General features: G+C 49.5%; 1 protein-coding gene and 1 pseudogene across 1 annotated transcript in view; both read left to right on the forward strand.

The window, feature by feature from the left end:
- The window catches only part of Galnt14 (polypeptide N-acetylgalactosaminyltransferase 14), a 201,960-nt gene that overhangs the window by 51,296 nt on the left and 128,508 nt on the right, over positions 1-22,156 (forward strand). The window lies entirely within an intron of this gene.
- LOC124963064 (ubiquitin-60S ribosomal protein L40-like) lies at positions 8,302-8,684 on the forward strand (annotated as a pseudogene).

Raw genomic sequence — 22,156 nt, forward strand, 5'->3', positions numbered from 1 at the left:
GGGTGGGGCCTGACCAGGTGAATTTAGGATTGTCTAAGGTTATCAAATCTAATTAACATTTTCCCAACCTTGCTGAAACTCTGAAAGTTGTCCAGGAGGATCATTACCATTCACGTTTTTTCCTTCTAATGAACCTGAACTTTCCCTGCCAGAGCTTAAGCCTGGTGCTTTTCTGCTGTTGTCCCTGTTGACTAATGAATGTAATTGGTCCTGGGCTTTTTTCCAGCCTCCTCGTTTCAGAACCAGTGCTGTCTCCACTGAAGCCAGTCTTTTCTCAAGATCACCCTGCCCCTTCTACTGTCCCTCCTGCGCATTCACCTCTGGCACACAGCGGTGTCCTCAGCACCTTCTTCCTTTGCTCCTGCCTCTTGGCCTGCCCTGGTCTCTCTCTTGCATAGGGTCAGGCTCTACAACCTCCTTGGTCACCTGGTACATACTGGTCCCTGGACACTACATGATAAATCTTGATCAGGTGACTCAGCCAGCCCCAAACTGCCTGTTAACCTTGACTGTAACTGAAAAGCTGTGCACAGATGCTGGAAAATGAGAAGGGATGCAACTCCCCTGAAGCATTTGGGAATGAAACCCCAAATGGTAGTGGAATGTGTGTGTGCTGCTGACGCTCAAGAAAAGGGGCTTGATGAATAAGGAGGTATGTGAAGATTTGGGGGATTCTGAAAAGGGTCTCCAGGGCCTTCTCAGTGTCATCATTGGATGATGAAACTGTCTCTCTTTTATTTTAAATTTTATTTTACAACCTAAGCTTTTGTTTGCTAACAGAATTTTTGGACTTATCAGACAAGATTAGCATCTTTGGACTCTGGTAACAGGAATTGAGATGGGGAAAGAAATATTTAGAGAGGAGAAAATATTTCCTAAGAAAATCAAAAGGAAAAGAAAGACAAAGTTAAAGAGGGAGACAGATGGTAAGATAAAGACTGCCTAATATGACCCCAGCTAAACTGTGAATGGTCAAAGATGGTGTGTGTGTTTTAGATTTCATGACCTTTTCAAGAAATATAGCTGAAAAACATTGTGAGAAGACCAATTAGCTTGCAATTTAATGGATTCTTTAATAACCTTATCATCCTGTGTTTGAATACTCATTTTCAGGACCTTGGGCATCTCACTTAGCCAAACTCTTTGTACCAGTGTTTGTGAAATGGGTCCCCTAATGCCCACCTCTTATCATGGTGAGCATCAAGTGAGATGATGTTTATAATGACTTATTACATTTCTGTGACATCCTATAAGCTGCAATTCTTATAAGAATTGTTACTGTGCTGATACAGAAAGTAGCCGTAAGCCGCTAATCTTTCTCCAAAATTCTACAATCCATGCTATTGTCACAAGGGAGGGAGTAGCATTGTGTAAAGCCCAGCACTTGGTAGGATGCTTGAAAGGTGAGTGTGCGTGGCGATGGCTGGGACTGGGACTTTCTGGCTGCAGTGACCTTACCTCCGGGATCATCCTGACCAGTCTTAGTTTGCACCTGTTTTCCTAGAGTGGGGCCTCCTTTTCATTCATCAGAGTGTTCCTGTTCCGATGATAAATTGTGCAGTGTCCTACCTGTGACTCTTACTGTCTAAATCAGTAAGACAGTATTATTGCATTATTCACAGTTTCTGATTTTCTCAAATAGATGATGAGTTTCTTGAGGCCACTAAATATGTGTATGTAAATATATTCCCCCCGCCCCAGTACTCCTTTTGCATTTGCCCTTGTCCTTCAACGGCGCTCATCACAGAGATGTTGGTGACCTCTTCCCACCCTGGTTATCTTCATAGGACCCCTGCCCTCTTTGCTGATGAGTAGGCTGTCCACAGAAAGGGATCTCCTCAGGATGGGCTGGGGCTGATGGGAGGAGTGGCTTTGAAGTGTTCACAGGCTTTGAAGTGTGGCGCTGTGGAAGGGGAGCATGGATTTGCATCCTTACCTCTCACTTAGGAGCCCTGTGCTTCTGGGCCTATCAGTGAACTTCTCTGAGTTCTGTTTCTCTCATACAGAGAATGTGACTCATAAAAATTGACCTTGAAAGCTGTTAGAAGGATTGCATTGCGCTGAGGGAGTCCAGGATGTGCCAGGTCAGAACACAACAGTTTGTATGCTGACTGTTTTGAACCGAGGGCATTTGAGGAACAGCAGATGCAGGTAGAGGCTTGCTTTGCACTCTCCTTATCTGCCTGAAGACGGACCTTCCAGAGAAACCAGCGGGCAGGCGTGCCTCCCAGGGAATTTCTTTCACCTGGGCAGGGTAACAGTATCGCAGGAGAGGCCACTGGGGTTGACAGATGCCCAGGCAGCTGCTGTCAGAGGCTCTCACCTATTCTCCTGAGGGCCCATTCATCTTCCTCAAATCTTTACTCTCCTGTCAGTTGCCTGCTTCCCCTTTCCCTCTTCCCTAAAGAGGTCTAGAATATTCTAGACCTCACTGACTCGGAGTGTTCACTTTTTCCTTCATGTGATCCCCCTGTGCACAGGATGCCTTCCTATGCTTTTTCTGCCTGCTGTTGGTTTGTTTCAATTATGAAGTCCTCAAAGGATAGAGGGAAAGTTTTCCCACCCCTGCAACGTGACATCTGGCTGTAACGGTGCTCAATAAATGGTAGACGTCAGTAGGACGATTCTCTACATATTTGTGGGCAGCATCGTATCCCTGCCTCCCCTTACCTAACACTCTTCTCTGGCCCTTCCAGCTGTTCTTTGTGCATAGTAGATTCCAAGGCTGTTGGCAACCTGGATCTGCTGGAGGTAAGACAGATTCTGGCCAGATGGGAGGATTGGTGAAGTGAGAGTCAGGCATGGCACTAGGCTTGGAGAATGTCTGCTCAACTAGATGTGGGCTCAGCTCTTAAGTGAGTCCCACAGCTGTGAGAATTGTTCATAAGGTGCTTCAGAAAAATCTCTCTCCCAAATTCATGCACATGTCTGCAGAACTTTCCAGAATGCAGAGCCCAGTGTGGAGGAAGGGTCTTCTTACTGTGGGCTGTGAACTTCCTGCCTGCCTTGAAATGAAATCTTGCTGTTCCCATGGAATATTTGTGATTAAATTATCAATTCGACAGTGAAAGAGAAAGGAGTGGCCTGCCAGTCCTGGTGGAGTACATCATCCTGAAAGCGTACAAGGAGCAGCAGCCCCTAATAGCTCTTGTAAACATGCTGTCACTCTCGGTGTTGGGCACGGGCCAGCAGAAGCTCTCCTGACACGCTCTTCTCTGCTTCTCGGAAGCACTGTGATTTCCAGCTGTGACTCACGTTCTGCATCAGTTAAGAAACACTTTTCAAACCTCTGGTCTCCGGGACCCGGAGATTGTTTCTGATTGTTTCCAGATCAATCAACAAACCTTTTAGAGAGGTTTCTAAGTGGGGGGAAGCTCAAAGATGTGTGAGACACGTTTGCATGTGGGAGACACATGGGGACAGTCAAAAGAATCCCTGATGTGTGCCCTGCTCTTCACGTGCACTGTCACGGATGTTCCCTGCCCCTGGTCCTGTTAGCTCCATTTTACAGATGAGGAAGCTAAGGTGTGGAGGTCAAGCGACTTCTCCAAGGTGACACAACTGAGAGTTGATGGAGGCTGACTGCAGCCTGGGGTCTCTGGTTGGCCCTGTCAGCTGTGTTGGTACTTTAGACCTGTGTTGTCTCCTGCAGGGACCACCAGCCCTCTATTATCACTTCCCCCACACCTCATCCACATTGACCTCTTCCAGCTCCCCAGCTCCCAGGCAGCTGTTGGCCGTGTAAAATCCAGCTGATGATTATTACGCACAGAGAACTCAGGCCCAAAGAAAATGCGGGTAGATAAGTAGCCAGCCAGGCCCTGTGTGGTGTTGGAAAGCCTTGGTAAGTCACTGTCATCTCTCCCCTGGCTTGTCCTAGTTCTTTGACTGGTGTCTCTTCAGCCTTTTGCCCACAGAGACCAATCATGCGTTAAAACATGAAGCAGGTCAAACCCCAGTCATGACCCTCCTATGGCTGTTTGTCACCTTAGAATAAAATGCAGTCCTCATCCAGGCCTCCAGGACCAAGCCCGGACTGCCTCCCCACCAGCCTCACCTTTTCCTGGTCTTTCCTTCACTCCCACTGTGCCAGCCCTGCCAACCCTGCCAGCCCCAGCTGGTCCTTGAACTCACAGCCAGTTGCGCCCCAGGACCTTTGCAGTTGTTTCACCTCCAGGGAGCTGCGTATTTTGATTCTCATTTTGCTCTATGCAGAGGTCCTTCCCTTGCACCCATATAGTCTCCCCTTCCTCTCTGCCCTGATTTTATTTTTCTTCATAGTGGAGGTAATTTATTTATGCCTTTCCATTAGAACACAAGCTCCATGAGGCCAAAGTCATTGCTGATTTTCTCGGTCACAATGTGTCCCTCATGCCTAGAATGATACCTGTTTGCACGAGTCCTGCAGCACATATTTATATTTACTTAAATCCCATGTTTATAACTAGCATGTTTTGAGCCCACGAAACCTCATGCAAACCCCATGGAGTGAGTCCTGTAAATATTCCTGAGAGACCCTGGAGCATGGAGGGGATGCACATCTTGCCCAAGACCTCATAGCTGGTTAGCATGGGAACCAGGGCTGGTCAGTTCCAGATCAGAAGTCTTCAAACACTGATCTTGAGTGACCACTTGCTGACCTCACTTAGGCAGTCAGGGGAGGGGTTTTCCCTGCAGAGATCGCCTGTCCCTGTAGTTTCTGGTATTTCCCCTGAACTTTGGTATTTTCCTTACCTGTATCTTCTTCCAGGTTCTCAGGACTCAAGTGTTTAAAAGCAAAAGCCAATTTATCATTATGTGTAAAAAACATAGGGCTGGAATAACGCACGGGTAGGCAATTAGCAAGCCCAGTGCGGGGCAGAGAGGCTGTGGGTGGGCGTGGAGCACTGGCTAGGAGTCTGGTGGTCCAAGCCACTCTGTTGGGTGCATCTCTCACGGGGTCCCAGTGTGCCTACTCCCCTACTCTCACCCCATCTAGAGGGCTAGGGAAGGGGCAAGGTCACTGTGTTACTTCCCATCAAGATGAGGGCTTCTCTTGAAGGGACATGGATCATGTTTGTCTTGGGACCAAAAATCCCCTGGGTCTCCTTTGGCTCCAGGAGTCCCAGTCTCTAAGACCTGGGTCCAGGATGGAAGAAGCCTGAAAGGCCGAATTTTGTAAGCAAACCAAAGCAAAGAGTTGAAGTGAAAAGGAAAGAAGGGGGGCAGAGAGAGGATGAAGAGAGGAGAAGCCAGGAGACGAGAGGAAGATGAGAACGACACAGAGAGAAGTCAGCAAGGACAGGACAAAAAGGAAGAAAGCAAGCATGAAGGGAGCAGGAGGGGGATTACATAGGGTGTGTGTGTGTGTGTGTGTGTGTGTGTGTGTGTAAAATAACCAAGGTGGAGGGAGGCGCTTGGGAGGGAGGAAGGGGAAGAGCTTTGTTAGGGTTTGAATCTGGAATATTCCTCAAAGGCTCATGTGTTGCGTCCTGGTCCCCATGCAGCAATTTCCAGAGGTGAGGCTTTGGGAAAGTGACTAGACCCTAAGGGCTCTGATGTTACCAGTGAATTTATCCAGTTGATAGATTAAAAATTTGAATGGACCACTGGGAAGTTGTGGAAGCTCTGGGCAGGTGGGGCATGGGGTAGGTTGCTGGGGTGTGCCCTGGGGGACCATGTGTTGTCCTGGACTCCTTTCTTCCCCTCTCTCTCGCTCTGCTTCCTGGCTGCCTTGGGCAGCTTTATTCTGCCATGACATTCTTCTTCACTCCAAGGCCCAGAGCAATAGAGCCAGCCGACCATGGACTGAATCCTCTGAAACCTTGACCCCAAATAAACCTTTCCTCCTCTAAGTTGTTCTTGTCAGGTATTTTGGTCACAGTAATGCAAAGCTGTCTCACATGAGCTCCCTCCAGGCCCAGTGCCACCTGCCCCTCCTCTGGCCCTGCAGCAGGGGTGGATGACAGCTGTTGTGTCAGCCTAACACCCAGCGAGCGCGCTCCTCCTCTGCCCCGGGCTCTGCAGGTCCTTCTGTGTTCTTCCCTGCATCTCTCTCGCTTCCCTTCCTGGTCCTCCTCATTCCCTCTTCTCCTTTCTGCCACATGCAGCTGATTCCATCAGAGCCTCTCTGTTCCCTGGGCACCATCCTCTGCAGTGGTGGCCGAGCCAGCCTCTCCGGTCCTGGGGAGACCAGAGTCCTGGTCATGGGGCCTGCAGTGCCACAGACCCTGCTCTTTTCATGCTTCTCTGCTTCTTGAAGTGCTTAGTGATTTGGGAAGAAGTATCCTGCATTTTCATTTTGCACTGGACCCTATCGGTTCTGTACTCAGTTCTGCCCCAGAGCCCGGAAGCCCACTGCAGGTCTGAAGGAGCAAGGAGGTGTCAGAATTCAGAGGAGGGTGGGAGAGAGAAAAGGGAGCTCAGACGAGGAGGGGTTGAGAAGCAGCTTGGAAACCTTGGCTGGCAGATTCCTGGGAGCAGGTGAGCTAGATAATCAGGTAAGGCAGAAGCTACAGAGCCTGGGCCATGTTGGGTCTGGCCTGGGGGGTGGGAATGGGGAGGCAGATGGACCTGCTATAATGAAGGAAAAGATGTTATTTGACACCATTTTCTGAACAAAGTTTCTCTGGCCACCCTTGAGTTCAAATCCATATTGCTGTCCTCAAAGCTACTGGCTGTCCATTGTCCTCTGGATGTCCTGGTGTCCTCTTACTTTATTTAAGAACTAGCAGGAAAAGGTCAAGTCCGGGGAGAACTCAGACTGATAATGGGCCCATCCTTGGTTACCCTGGTTCTACTTTCATTTTTCCAAGCTCCAGAAGACCCTGGTTCCTTTCTGCTAATAAGGGCTCAGGGCCCTTTCTGCTCCTACAAGCACAGTGCTTATGGCTCAGTAGGGCCAGCCTCTCTGCATCTTTTCAATATCTAAGTACCCAAACTTCCAAATTTGCATTTTTGCAGTTGAACAGAAGGCCTTGGATCCAAGGACTCAATGATGGAAGAATTTGCCTATACACTGATATAACCTGAAAACAAAATCCAGACTTCAGAATGTAGGATTTCAAATTAAAATGAGAAGTGTGGTTCCCAGCGTTGCTCTTGTTTGTTTCGGCAGCACTGGCTCGTGGCTGTCAGCTGCCTCTTTTCTTGCACACTGATAAATTGCTGCAGAGCGTTTTCCAGGCTGGTAGGAAATGGATGAGTCACAGGGTTTTTGGAGCCTCACTGCGAGCTTGTTTGAATTCAAGGTAAAATGGACACATGGAAGAAGATGCCCTTCCAGGCGGGGACTCACCTAGGGCTCATGAGCATCTAGGTGTTGGAGGAGAGGCCAGCCTGGGCAAGGCCTGGAAGGTGTTGCCATTTCTAGGTTCCTTGTAGAGGAACCTTAGAGCCTACATGGCCCCCACCGTAATACCAAACTGATCTTGCAGGTTTGTTTCTGGGCTCCTTTTAGGAAGCCTGCCGAGTGTCCTTACTGACTTTACAACAGACACCTGGGGAATGAATGGATGATAGAGCAGCCTGGGTCAGCCCTGAAAAAAGGCCTTGGCCTTGGGAATCCGTTGTGTGTCCTGCCATGGTGGGGGGGGGGCAGGGCTTCCTGGGACTTCACTCAGGTGGTAGCTTTCAGTCTCATCTCTTGCCTCCTGGAGGTGCCTGGAAGATGCATTGAGGGATTTGGGAGGGAGGGGCACGTGGACGGAGAGAGGACTGTGACCCTGCTGCTGGTGGATTAAGCTGTTCTCCTTTTCCTCACCTGGTTTTGGGCCAGCCTGGTGCATCTCTCCTCCCTGTCACTGTGCCTGCTTCTCTCTGGGCAGGACATCACCCCATTGGGATGTGGGAGACAAATGACAGGAGTAACATGGACTGAGCAGGATTAGATAAAACCCAAGAGCTATCACACACAGCAGTGGACAGTCATTTAAAAGGAAATCCATCTCGTCATTGCCCAGGGCCTTTCCAGAAGAAAAAGATGTTTTCCTATTGCGAGTTCAGCTTTTTCTTCCTGCCGGGTGTTAGTCTCCAGGAAGTTCAGGCCCTGTTGTGCTGGGAGATGTGACCCTGGATGGCCTCAAGTTGAGCTCCACCTGGCTCAGGGGGGAGAGGAGGGCTCTGGAGACAGACTTACCTGTGCTCAGATCCCAGCACCAACGTTCACTGTCTGCCTGTCCCCGACCAGGTGTTGCTGCACAGTTAACATCTCCATTTCCCCATGTGTAAAGGGGCGTTATAAAGGCATTTCCTTCATAGGGCCACCATGAAGAATAAATGAGGGGAGCTCTTTCTTTCCAGTAAGATGCCCGAGTGGCAGACGCAGAGATGCAGACCTTTGTGAAGACCCTGATGGGCAAGACCATCACCCTCGAGGCTGAGCCCAGTGATACCATGGAGAATGTCAAAGCTGAAATTCAAGACACGGAGGGAATCCCACCTGAGCAGCAGCATCTGATATTCTCAGGCAAACAGCTGGAGGACGGCCACGCTCTCTCAGGTGACACCAGCCACAAAGAATCCGCTCGGTGCTTCACCTGTGAGGTGGCATCATTCAGCCTTCCCTGTGCCAGCTTGCCCAGAAGTGCAACTGTGACAAGATGATCTGTCACCAGGGTTAGACCCACCTGCGCCCCCTTGCTGTCAACTGCTGCCAGAAGTGTGGCCACACCAACAACCTCCACCCTAAGAAGAAGGTCAAATAAAGCCCCTCCGCTGGCTCCTTTCCCAAAGGGTGGCTCCTGCCCAAGCCCCACATGTGACCTTGGGACCTTCAATAACGTTTCCCGTATGTTGACTGGAAAGAAATAAAGAATAAAGGAGGAATAAAGCCAAGTGCTCAGTACGTAACTGGGATGCGGTAAGTGACAGGTGCAAGGAAGAGAGGGCAGATTTGGGCCATCTCACGAGTCTCTGGACAGTAACTCCGATACAGACCCAGCCTTGTCACCTTCAGTGTGTGGTCTTGTAAATAAATGAAAATATTTCATGCTGTTTCTGAGATACTGACCTTCTCATCGTCCCTTTCCAGAAAGGAAGGTAAAGACGAGGCTCGGACTTGTTTTTTAAAAATTGATTTATTGGGATATAATTTACATACCATAAGATCCACCCATATAAAATGTGCCGATCAGTGGTTTCAGTGTATTCACAAGGTCATAAACCATAATCTAATTGTCGGACATCACAGTCCCTCCAGGAGAAATCCTGCATCATTAGCTCCTCTATCCCAGCCCCCCACCAGCTCCTGGCAACCGCTAATCTGCTTTCTGTCTCCAAAGTTTGCCTCTTCTAGACCTTCCATGTAAATGGAATCATGCAGTATGTGGCCTTTTGACTGACTTCTCTTACTTCCCATGTTTTTGAGACTCCCCCAAGTTGTAGCCTGAGTCAGTACTTTACTCATTTTTATGGGCAAATAATGGTCCATCGTAGGGTTATTCTACTTTTACTTATCATTCTTCAGTTGATGGACAGTTGGGTTATTTCCACTGTAAGGTGAAAAATGCAGTGTCATCTGAAATACCCAGAGCCCCACTGTTGCCCTTGGCTGCCTGTTCCGGAACATCGTCCCTGTCCTGTCTAGTTTGGGTATTTTGGAGGTTGAGGCTTGGGAGATAGAATGGGGTGGTTCTGCACCTTTAGTTCCTCTTCAAAATGAGCCTTTTGGTGTGCAGACTTTGTCTTTCCTCAGAAACTTCCAGAACATAGGGCCTGCTGGGCTGGCCCCAGGGTCCTGATCAGAGTTTCCATTTGTAGATTTGGAGTCTCTTTCTGGGCAGGGTGTGGGGACAGGATGAGGACCCATCCAGAAGCTGGGGGAAATGGTAGCCCCTGAGCTCTGTTTTGGGTGCATCAACACCCATGGGAAGAAAGAGCAGATTCCGGAATCCTGGGGTCCCATCTGCAGCCTTTCTGCCTTCTTCTCTCCCAGTCTCAGTTCATGGGAGCAGCAACACTGTGCATGCCCGGACCTCCCGATTTGCCTCAGCTACTGGGTGACACGGGGCCCATCACTGAGCTCCTCCAAACCTTAGTCCTTGTCTGAAAAGTGGGGTGAGGCAGGCCCATTTCATGAATTTGAATGAGGATTTTTAGAGGAGCCTGTAGTAGTGAAAGCAGACTCTGTGTCCGTGGAAAGGATCGTCTTATTACCCGAGTAGACTCAGACTCCTTAGTCTTTCCTTTGCCACAGGGTAGGTGCTTCTGTCTTTGAAGCTGGGTACACTGAGGCATGAAATGCAGCCTTGGTGGCAGAGACACTGGGGCAGAGCTGGGGACCCTGCCGTTTCACAGAAGAACCGGTCATCTGCGTGTGGACTCTTCCTGAGTGTGGGGGCTGCCCGACCCCAGCCTGCTCCAAGACAGACCTTAAGGAGACACCTTCATCTGTAAACTCCTGGGGATGCCACAGGCAAGCCCCTCTTGTCCCTGTGCCTCCATACCCACCACCATGTTCCAGCCTCTCGGGGGCTTCCCTGGGGCGTGGAGACCCTCACCCGCTTTGGCCCCGTGGAGACCTGGCCCTCTTTCTTGGATTCCCTGTGAGGTTGGAAGGCAGGCAGTTCCCACCACACAGAATGAGGGGTTTGAAGGGCATCTCCTTGTGCCTGACTCACCCTGTTCTTTCCCATGTGACACACCAGACACTAAGGTCATGGAGGACAAGGAGCTGGGCCAGCTGGAGGTGGCAGCACAGATAACGTAGCCATTGGGGGATGAGGGAGCCAGGATTTTGGGGCGAAGAAAAATCTCCTTGACTGAGAGAGAGGCTGTCACTGGTCCACTGTGTTGCTGGCGTTGTCGAGATGAATGAGTGTGGGGGTCCACGCACCTGGGCAGTGATGTGGGGGACGTGGTCCTGACTGGACCTGGGGAGTGGGTTTCCATGGCCTGGGCAGCTTCCTGCTCCAACTAGATTTTCTCCTTTGTATTCCTGGAGGGCAGCTCAGGCCAGGAGGCTGGTGGCATGTGGCTAGGGGGCAGCTGGCCTCTGGAGGGCCAGCCTGGCCTTACAGCTTGGCACACCCACAGCTCAGCCCGTGGACTGCTCTGCACTTGGCTTTTCACAGAAACCAATATTTGCAGCCGGTTTTATCTTTCCGCTGGGGTCCTGGGATGATGATATTTCGGCTGAGATGTACTTTAAGTCCAAGTCCTGTCAGCGTTGGTGGGGGAAGAGCTCTCATCAAAGGCCTCCCCGCACGGCCCCCTCCCTGCTTGCTCAGCCCAAGTGGCATAAATAAGCCCCTTGTTTCTCTTTCACAAGCAATCTGAGACCCTTTAAGGTGGCTGGATGCTCCCCACTCCCGCCCTGCACCCCCTCACAGCCACAGGGAGTCCTCAGGCAGAGCCGGTGAGGAACGGCCGCTGTCAAAGCCCAGCCTCGCGCCTCTGGCCGCTGACAGGCTCCTGGGCTCATTACAGCTGGGAGAGTGCTATGAATTCTTCCTCCGTCTCCCTCAGCTGTGGTGCTCAGGCTCCTGCAGGGGCCTAAAAGCAGCTCAGCAGAGATGCGGGCCGGTACAAAGCATCAAACAGTTTGCCTGTGCAGGATGGAAACTTCCAGTGGCAAAAAGAGGAAACGGGTCATGGGAAGGGGCCCTGCCATGTGTGTATCATGGTCTGACCTGGGCATCTATAGCTATTGTCTCGTGTCTCCCACAAATCAACCCTGTGAGTGAGAGAAGATGAGTGATTCGGAGAAGTTGGGCCACTGACTTTAGGTCACACAGCCAGGGAGGAGATGGGTCAGGGTTTGAGTCTGAACTAGAAGTCCTGTTGCTCCTGTCACCATGTGTGTAGTGTCCTCATGGGATGCATTTTTTTCTGCTCTGTGGGAATGTCGTTAAGTTATGAAGCACAGAGATGTCAAAGCTGAAAGCCACAACTGGCTGTCCCCTGCTTTCTGCCTGGCTCTTAGTTCTCCCTGGACAGCCAGGGAGGCTTTTTTGGATGCCCAGGATTGGCTGGACACCCAGTGGGGGTTATTGCCTTCTCTTTAAGTCATAAAGCTTTGCAGTACATTTGAATGTGACTCCTTCCACCCTGCTTCGATTCACACGCAATTTTTTCAGTACCGTATGGTGAGTGGTACCCATAAATCTGAGACCCCAAGGGGACATTGTTAGGTGACTGGGCTCTCAGGCCTGCAGTAGCCTCTGCTCAATCTGGGGCCCTCCTCCTGGCCTTCCAGGTCCCCACTCGCCCTCCGCAGCCCCTGCTTCTTGCCTGCTGCTTCTTGTTGGGCACCGAGCTATACATTTTACTGATTGCATCTAATTTGCCTTAATTCCCACCGCTCTTCTGAAGTTGTTCTTCCCATTTTTCCGATGCAGAACATGGAACTCAGCCAGTGTGGACGACTCATCTCAGTCTACACAGCGATGAAATCCCGGGGAGGGATTTAGATTGGGCTCAGCAACGCTTTTCCGTCATCTCAGCTTCGTGAGGCAGGAGAGAGGAAAGGGGAAGCTTGGAGAAAGTGTAAAATATCTGACCGGCTCTGCTCTCCAGGCCCTGGGGAGCTAAAGCATCACAGATAGTTTGAATAATAAACTACAAGCGTGAACATAATGGACCAAGATAGACACGTCCTCCGTGGGTTCTCAGGGAGTCTGGAGCTGGGAGGTCTTTGGGCTGATCTAAAGAGAAGAGTCCTTTAGGGCCTGGCTCCCCACCTCCTCTTGCCCACCTTCCGTCTTCCCCGGAGAGGCTCAGCCAGCCTGAGAGCCTGAGCGCTTAATCTGCCGGCCACAGAGAAATCACCAGGAACCAACCGCTAACGTTTTTCACACACCCCTCCCTCCTCTCCCTGTTTATTCTGGAGATCGATACAGACAAAGGCAAAGGTATTCCCAGGAGAGGACCTGGCTATGCAGTTCTTAAAAATACACTTAGTCCTTCTTTCCCGGTCCTCCTCGCCTTCCCCCATCATATTTATGTAGAGCAGAGCCATTTCTGAGAAATGACAGCGATGCTGACGTTGGATGGTGAGTCCATCTGGCTAGCGCCCCAGGGGTGGGCATCGTCTTGTCTGGCCAGACCCAACAGGTTGATCTCCATTCTGCCAGGGTACTTTTATAGATTTTGCTGCCTACACATCGAATCTTGGCTCTTGCATGCGTTTATTGACGGGCCTGAGAGGTTGAGAAGAGACATTCATTTTCGAATGTTTTCCCAGTGGAAACCTTTGAGTTTCCTTTAGTTCCCAGATATTAGTCAGTTAAAAATAGAACTCCTCTGGTTTGGGGGGAACAAGGTTGGGGACAGATGCTACACTTCCGTTTTCTCCCTGCACCACCGAAGAACTGTGGTCTCCAAAGGAGACCTGGGGAGTACCAGCGCGGTTGATCCTGCAGTGGTTGGTAGATGGGATACTCCAGGAATCGACTGTCTTACTCTCCTCTCTCTTTTTGCCTGTGACTGGATTCTCCAGGGAACCATGAGAGCTGTGTGGGCAGAGACGTTGTTTCATATTTGATTTGTGATCTCACACTCAGTAGGCGTGTAATAGCTGTGCCCAGTTACGCTTCAGTCTCCATTCCCACCGACACCACGTCTTGGTCTGTAGCTGTTGGTGAGAGAGAGCCACCTCCCACCAGCCTGGGTGTGGCACCCATTCCAAGTTCTAGCGGAGCTGGCAGGGAACCTTTCCTCCTCTTTTGCCCTCTGTAAAAGGGTCTGCTCCCAGGAATGAGGTGAGAATGTCCCTCATTTTGGAAGTGCCCTCCTATGGAGTTGTCTTCTCACATCTCTTCCATCCAGGCAAAATTATACTTCAGTACCATCGGGCAGGACTTCAAATCATTTTCCAGAATCTACTGAGAGCATTTTGTTTTAGGTGCTGTACTAAATGCTCGGGCATGAATAAATGTAAACTATGTTTGCATTTCCAAGGACAGTGTAGCGTGGGCATGGGTGGTCACAGTTGGCACATGGAGGCCGATGACAACAGGATTACAAGGTATAGTGCTAAGTACAGGTATGAAGTAGGCCACAACGGCTTTATTCTGAAAGGGGCAAAAAGCTGGGCTTCAGGGATAAGGAATAAACCATAGAACATTCTTGGCAGGAGGAATAGCATGAGCCATTTGCAGTTATTTTTACAGTAGTCTGGGAAACTTGGAGTACTGGGTTTGTTGGGGAAAGTAGCTGGTCAGAGGTTTGGAGCCCAGTTGGGAAGCGTGAGCTACAGGATGGAATTTATTTCCAGGATGGGAAATTTATGGTCCTTCTGCATGTGAGGACAATCATCCTGATAGTATTTTAGAGAATGGATACTGGAATGAGGAGAAAGGGGGACTCAGTTTATCCTTGGGAGTAATGATGGGAGTCCAGGCTGACTCCCATCCAGACTGACTGAGATGGGATGGTTTCATTCAACACAAGAGGGAGGAAAAGGGTGGGTGCCAGAGGTATTCAGAAGTAGATGAAGTTAGTAAACCTGTGGATGACTGTGATCAGGAAGACTTTAAGGTAGAGCCGGACACAGTGCTGCACACCTGTAATCCCAGAGACTCTGGAGGCTGAGGGAGGAGGATCCCAAGTTCAAAGCCAGCCTCAGCAACTTAGCAAGGCCCTACACAACTTAGTGAGATCCTGTCTCAAAATAAAAAAAAATAAAGAAGGGCTGGGGATGTGGCTCAGTGGTTAAGCACCCTGGGTTCAATCCTCGGTACTAACAAACAAACAAACACATACATAACAGGAATTAAGGAAGAGCCACATCTCTGGTTTGAGAAACTAGGTCAGAAGGGAAATTGCTTTTCAAATTGGGGCTGGGTGGAGAAAGAGCATCTTCAGCATGGGAGAGGATGAGGTTTGGACACCTTGAGAGTGTCATTCAGAAGGGGTGTCTGGTAGGGTCCTGAGCTCGGGACACAGGCCTGGTTCGTGGGTGATCACTGACTGGGTATGGATAAGCAATCAGGGGCAGCTTGATATGGAAGAGAAATACCAACCATTAGAAAGGAAAGGCAAAGGAAGATCAGAAGGAATGCAGAAGAGCCAGATGAAGACCTGCCTTCTCTTAAAAGCCACCTGAAAGAAAGTCTGCAATTCCCCAAGCAACCCTATTTGGTCCTGTGGCAATAGGATCCGTCACCCCACCATGCCCTAGAGAAGTGGGTACTGGGTGGAAGGCGGGAAACACACAGGACCACCAAACAGAGCAGGTGGTTCTGCAGAATCACTTGTCTCCAGGGCCAGCATTGACTTCCCTTGGAGAGAGGTGACCTGCTGGGCCCCACGCACCAGAACTAATCAAGAGAGTTGTTTAGCTCAAACGTGTGGCCCCAACTGTGCCATGGCCGGGCCCCAGGTGTCATGTTGACAGCCGTTAGCGCATTAAAGGTGCAGCTAGACTGGTGAGGCCCGGCTCCGAGGAGCTGCTATTAACAGCATTTAATAGCAGGACTGTAGTTAATGGTTAGCAAATGTTTTATGAACAGGTTCTTCGTGCTCTGTGAAGGCTGATCCAATTTATTCGGAATGGATTTGCTTTCCCCTATTAAGCTCAGGAGTGTATAATCAGTTCCTTCCCTCTACTCAGGGACTTTCTCTGGTGCGAGCAGGACTGTGTCACACTGCTCCTACGTAAGTTAAATGGGGCCTGTTCTCAAGGAGGTCTTTGGTGGCGTGTGTCTGGGGGCAGATGGAGATTGTGGGAAAAGTGGAGGCCAGCCAGAGCCATTTGTTTCGGTGGGCAGAGAAAGCCTGGAAAAGCTGGGTGGCCCTGAGAGATTCTGCCCGGCATAGTAGGAAACCCTGACCTGGGACCACCTTGGTGCAGGGGCAGGGAGCATCCTGGTCTCTTCTTCACCCTTGGGCAAGGGTGAAGTCAGCCTTTCTGCCTCTGGTCTCCTCACCTGTGAAGTGCAGCTAATAACATCTGTCTTACTCTCAGAGGCATTGTAAGAATTAATGACCATGAAGCATTTAAAAGGCTGAGAGTGGAGGGACTTGAGGTAGTGTCGATACCAACCATCAAAGAGAGTAGGAATTTCCCATCACAGGGGTAGGAAAAATATAATTGGTCATTGTCTTAGTCTATGTTGTTCAAGCTGATATAACAAAATATCATAACTTGATAGCCTATTTCTTGCAGTTCTGGAGGTTGTCAGTTCAAGACTAGGGCCAAGTTGTTTGGGGAGTGCCCACTTTCTGGCTTATGCAAGCTATCTTCTTGTAGTGTCCTAACATGGTGGGAAGGGATCTCTCTGGAGCCTCCTTTATAAGGGCACTCATCCTGTTTATGAGGTCTCCATCCCATGACCTAATCACCAACAGGGACCCCTTCCTAATACCATCACCTTGGGAGTAGGAATTTTGCATATGAAGATGTCTCTTTGGGAGACCCAAACATTCAGACCATAGCAGACATTACCAACAAATCATATGTTAAATTGAATTTCTGATAGTGGTTATTCAGGGCAGGTAACATTTGAGGATAGGTATGTGAAGCTTTAGATTATTTCTATTTAGAGTAGAAATAAGCTGCGATTTCTGTTTTTAATTCAAGGAGAAGTAAGACTACTTTTTGTTTTGTTTTCTTTTGTGTGTTTTTCTTCATTAATGCCAGATGAGGAGGAGGAGACAAGCTCCCAGGCTGGGTATCTTCACCTTTATAACCGACGTTAAGAAAATGTTTCCCTGAGAAATAAAGAGGCTAAGATTTTTCAACCCACCAACTTGTACTTAAGCATAAGATGTTTCTTTTTGTCTCCATTTTTGACTGAAATTCTTTTCACTAAATTACACAATTAAGCCACAAACACTCATTGACTGGTAGACAGATGATTGTGTCTCTGGTGACCTTTCTGATTCTCAGTGGAAGGACTTCCTTCCAGCCCCCAGACTATTAAAGGGCAAGAGTTTTCTTGAGCCATTTAGTATCTGTCTCCTTAGGTCTTCTGTTGGCAAAGAGTTTAAGATGTTACCCAGAAAACTCAAGAGCTAAGACCAGTTCTGGCATTTGGTAGCTGTGTGACCTTGGGCAAGTCTTGTCATATCTGACCCTTCTCTCATCTAAAAAAAAAAAATGGTGTCATAAGGTCTAGTTCATAATGCCGTGAGGTCAGATGGGACATTGTATATGAAAATGGTGCATGTGTCAGATGTGAGGATTCACTGCTAAAGTGGGAAAGGAGATTGACACAGAGGAACCTAGGCTGCCCTATAGCCCCTAAGCTTCCCTGGCCCTCTGCCCCTTTTCCCATGGAGTGTGGCCTGCTGACTGTTGAGCATGTCCATATGCCAGAGGTCTGTGAGTCCTTTGTACTAGTAGAAGGCCACCCCTTGAGTGAGTCTGGTCAAGGGATCCAGCAGTTAAGTGCACCAGAACCATCAGCAGGGTGACCTGTCCTCAGAGCCCATGATCAGTGAGGACCACCAGGAGTTCCTGGGGCCAGGCAGCCTGCTCACCCCTGCCCCACCTGGTCCTTGCAGCTCCTATGAGGTGGGTTCTGCAGTTCCCTTCCACGGATGAGAAGCCAAGGTTCAGGAGAGGTGGGGAGCGTCCCTGAAGGTTGTCTCAGCAAGGGCCATGTCTGTGGGAACCTGGCAAGAGGTGGTGGCGGCACACTCCAGGTGTCTCTGAGGGTATTGTGATGAGGCGTCCTTTAAAGATCTGTGGGCAGGGGTGAGGGAGCTCCTCAGGGACCAGCCATGTCAGGAAGCAGTTACCCCCTGTGACTGGCAGGTTAGGGCAGGAAATGGTGATTCTGGAGCCAGGAGCCATCTTGGACCACCACAGAAGGAAATGGAACCACCAAGAAGAGTTGGGGAATACATTCCCCAGCCTTTCTCTCCTCAGGTTTCCTGTCAGTGCCTCCAACTGGCTATGTCCAATCCTAGACCAGAGGGCGAGGAGCCCAGGGATGGGTTTGTTGTGGGGCCCAGAGCTGGGTAGGAGACCAGACACATATCTGGGCTGGGGGAGGTGCAAATGGGTGACGGGATACGAGCCCAGGTTCCTGATGCTGAAGTCAGGGCTCTGCACATCTAGCCTGGCTGAACTGGTGCCTCCCACCCTCAGGTAGAATGTAGTTGCCTTGTGGTGACATAAGATTCAAGGAACACGAAAAATAAAGTGCCTACTCACTATCCTCCCAGATCATGGAAGAGGCTCTTGCTTCTGTCCTGGAGCCAGGCCCAGTGCCTCAGTGGCCAAGCCAGTGACCAGGCTCGGCCTGACTTTACCCTCACCCACTGCAGTTCTCTGTAGCTGGTATAGTGTTTTTTCATCTTGTCACTTTCCCGAAATTGCAGTAATTATTAGACCTTGTGCGTTGATGAAGAAACACTATGAATTACCATATCACAAGTTTAAAAAATATTTTGAAACCCTGTACTTCAGCATCATTTGTTTCCTTTGTTAGGAACTTTATATTTATTTCTATTTTATTTTTTGCATCAATCAGCATTTTCCTGAGAAGGGATGCCCAGCTTCTGGGTGGCACACACACAGGAAAGGCACCACACCTTCCATAGGCTTGCTGACCTGTACCCACCGGTGCTGGGTTATGGTGGTGATGCCTCTGTGTCTGGGTCGTAGGGCCTGGCCAGTGGCTCTGGGCCCTGACCTCCCCTGACCCAGGCTCCAGGAATGTCCAGGAATGACTTAGGCTCTTTCTGCCTCTGGACTCACTGACCTAAATGCCGATCCTTTCTTGCAGTCATGCTTCTGAGACAAGTGACCTAAGAGGGCAGAACAGATAAGCTTGAACCTACCAAACAGACATGGGCAAAACAGAAGATTGCCACCTTCAATTCGCTCTTTCCTCAGTGAGTGAGCCACCTGTCACCTGCCTCCCTCGGCATCATTTGGGAAGCTTTCTAAGGTGCAGTTTCCCAACACCCTGCCCTCAGACCTGCTGAATCAGAATTTTGGGAGCAAGGCCTGAGACTCTGTGTGCTCAGAGCTTCTTGGGTGATTTGGGGCACCCTGATATTCAAGAGCCAGAATCTCTGTTGTAGATTGCTTGTGCCCCTGGGGCTTTTAATTTGACCCGAAGTTCAGAATTTTAATTGAATTTTCAACGGCACATCCAATTTCTAAACTAAGCTGGTTAGATTAAAAGGAGGCCAGCGGGGAAAGTCACGACATCCAGTACTGTCCAGGTCTCCTCATGCCGTCCAGCATGAATAGAGATCTTGGTGTCAGGCTGAGCCTTAGCTCTCATTGGCCTCTCTGGCTGGGCCACATTTCATAACAAAAATAAAGCCACCAGGGTGAGAAGGATCTTTCGCCTGCTGTCCTGGAAGGCAGGACAAGTAACATCCACTGTTCAGTCCCCTTCGAGTGACCATTCCAGATATTTGTTCCAGGCGATGGCCAGCAGGGAGCCTGACCCCTCTGCAGTGAGCCTGCTCAAAGTCCTTGTCATCACGGGAGGTTCCTCTGGTGCTCCAGTACCCTGCTTAGATCAGTGGCACAGATACTTCAGTGGCAGGGGGCACATCAGGTCTCAGAAATGAGATAATGGCATGATCGGCCCCTTTGGCATTGGCATCTGGAGTCTCAGCTGACCTGGGCTGTTCTGTTTGGACCCTGAAGTTTTGCATTCCAAAGGCCAGTCATTTGATCAAGTGAAATGACAAGGCTGGGTTTTATAGGACACCTTTAATTCAGGCCTCTAAAGTGCTATCCAAAGGTCAGAGCCTCCGAAGGGATAAGTGCTTCGTGTCATTTGTTTCTTAAAATGTTAGAATAAATGAGAAGCAGTGTACAGGCCTCTCACTGATGGGTTTACACTTTCCAAATTTTCATTAGTCCTCTGCAGATTGCCAGTGTTAGAGAGGAGCCATTTGATCGCAGCGAGCCTGAAGATACGAGCTATCTGTGCTGCGAATAATAATTTCAGCTTTCATTGAAATTACTCCTTTTCCAGAGCATGATTTCTTTTATGAGCAATATTTTTACAACCAAATCTCGTCCTTTGTTCAGACTGGTCAGTGGACTGGGCTCTGGTCTGGTTTCTACCACGGCTCTGCAGGGTCTAGAGCTTCAGCCTGGCCTCCCAGCCTCTCCTCCAACAGGAGGACCTTTTTGTGCTTTAAGTTTTACTCCAGGGTCTCCTCGCATCCTGAAAGATGTTATCCACTAAACAAATGGTTCTGATGTCATGATGCTTTTGTTTTTCCACTTTCAATAACCAAAATCTGTTTACTAATTAGTTTCTGATTCGTGTGGGAATCAGTAATACTGAGTTGATATCATTCCAATCCCAGGCAAAGAAATGTGACATTTTATTTCTCCTAGGGGGCTTTATCCAGGGTAAGCAAACAAATAAAGCCCATTAGACTCTGGAATATATCAAATGTAGCTCTCAGTGCCCTGATGTGACATTCAAAGGTCCTTGGAGGTGGGGAACCGCAGGGTGGTTGTTGTTTCTGTTCTTTCATTTGTTCAGCAAGACCAGGTGCAGGAGACCCTGTGTTGGGTGCTGACGGTGTAGCATCGAAGGAGACAGACAAGAATCAGCTATAGGTGGAGGACCAATGAACAAACAGGAAAAGACCAGACACTGCTAGATGCCATAATATCAGTAAGACAGCAGGATGGCATGGGAGTGACAAGGCTGCATTAGATCAGGCCACCCGGGACAACTTCTCAGAGGAGGAAACATTTAAGATGAGACAGGAAAGATATGGAAGAGCCAGCCATGCCAAGATTATCATTGGTCACATTGTCAGAATGGTCTGGATAAGTCCATGCATATGTTAATGCAACTTCAGTCTCATCTCAAACCACATTTAAAAAAAATCAGTCCAGACACTAAGCAGACAGCTCGCTCCAGGTGATCGGAACGTTTGTCACACTTCCTTGACACAGCCAGTTTGCTTGTCCGTCTGCTTAAGTAATGGGTGACCTCCTTGCAGGTGGGGCCTAATGCAGTGCCTGGCACACCCTGGCCTTGCTGAGCCGTGCCTGGCATACAGAAGGCCTGCAGTTGGTTCGGTGGTTGGAGGGATGACTGAACTGTGCTCAATTTCACTTCTCTTGGGCTTTGCGTGACTGCACCCTGCTGAGGTTCTTAGCTAACAATGCAGGACTCAAAGGTGGGTAAGAAGTGGTAAAAGAAGTCAAGAGGGAGCTCATCAGCCTTGATTAGGTTTGCTAGACTCTTGAATGCCATGGCCTACAGAAACACTGGTATAAATAGAAGGACTTAGTCTTTAGTAAAATATTAATGCCCTCACGTGTCTCTTGTTAGAAAACATGGAGGCCAGGCTAGCTAAGAGGCCCATCCAAGCAGAGGCATAACAGACTTTGGACTTGAGCTTCTGGAAGCAGCAATCCTCCAAGGCAAGGCTGTAATGGAAGCAGAATGCTGCTTCTTAGTGGTGATGGGACCATCGTGGGATTCAAGCCCCCGATGGAACAGCTCCAGGAAATTATGGGATTTGTGGGGTGGTGGGGTCCCTGTTGCATTTCTGTGATCCTTATTTTGAAGGCTGGCCTTGCTCAGGAATCTGGCTTTTCCAAAATCTGAACCACAGCTATCAGAGTTGGTGATGGACAGGCCAGAGCAAGTGGGGGAAGACTGGAGTTTGAGAAGAGTCGCTGTCACCAGTGAGTAGGTTTTCTACAACACACACGGGGCCTGAGGTCATAATGGTCTTCAGTGTGAGATCCACCAGAGAGGATGGTGGTACCCAGAGGAAGTGGCCAGCTGCCCTGGCTGCCAGGGTCTCCCGCCTGTTATGCTGGGGCGTAGTCACTGGACACAAGGACAGACAAAGGGACTGAGGGTATCAGGCAGGTTTCATCTGGTGGAGCCCCAGCAGAAGTGTGCAGGCATAAGTGGAACAGAAGATGAAGGGCCATGCAGGGGCCGGTTGAGGGCACTAGGACTGTGCCTTGGCATGGGCCTGCTGCTGGGTAATACCAGGTCCCCTGCCTCAGCTTAGGGTTGGGCCTGGGCTGAGCTAGTGACTCCAGGGGTGGGGAGCCAGGCCTTGCTGTACTGAGGCTGGTGGCCAGCAGGGCTTGGTGTAGCTAGTCACTGTCACCGCAGGCTACCCTTTGAAGCAGGAGTGCCAGATGATACACAGAATCCCAATTGTGTTTGAATTTCAGAGAAACAGACAAACAAACAAACAAACGAAGGTTTTCTTATTACATGTCCCAAATATTTTTTGAGATATTTTGTAGTTGATCTGAAATTCAAAT

The sequence above is a fragment of the Sciurus carolinensis genome, chromosome 13 (genome assembly GCF_902686445.1).
Source record: "Sciurus carolinensis chromosome 13, mSciCar1.2, whole genome shotgun sequence".
NCBI lineage: Eukaryota > Metazoa > Chordata > Mammalia > Rodentia > Sciuridae > Sciurus > Sciurus carolinensis.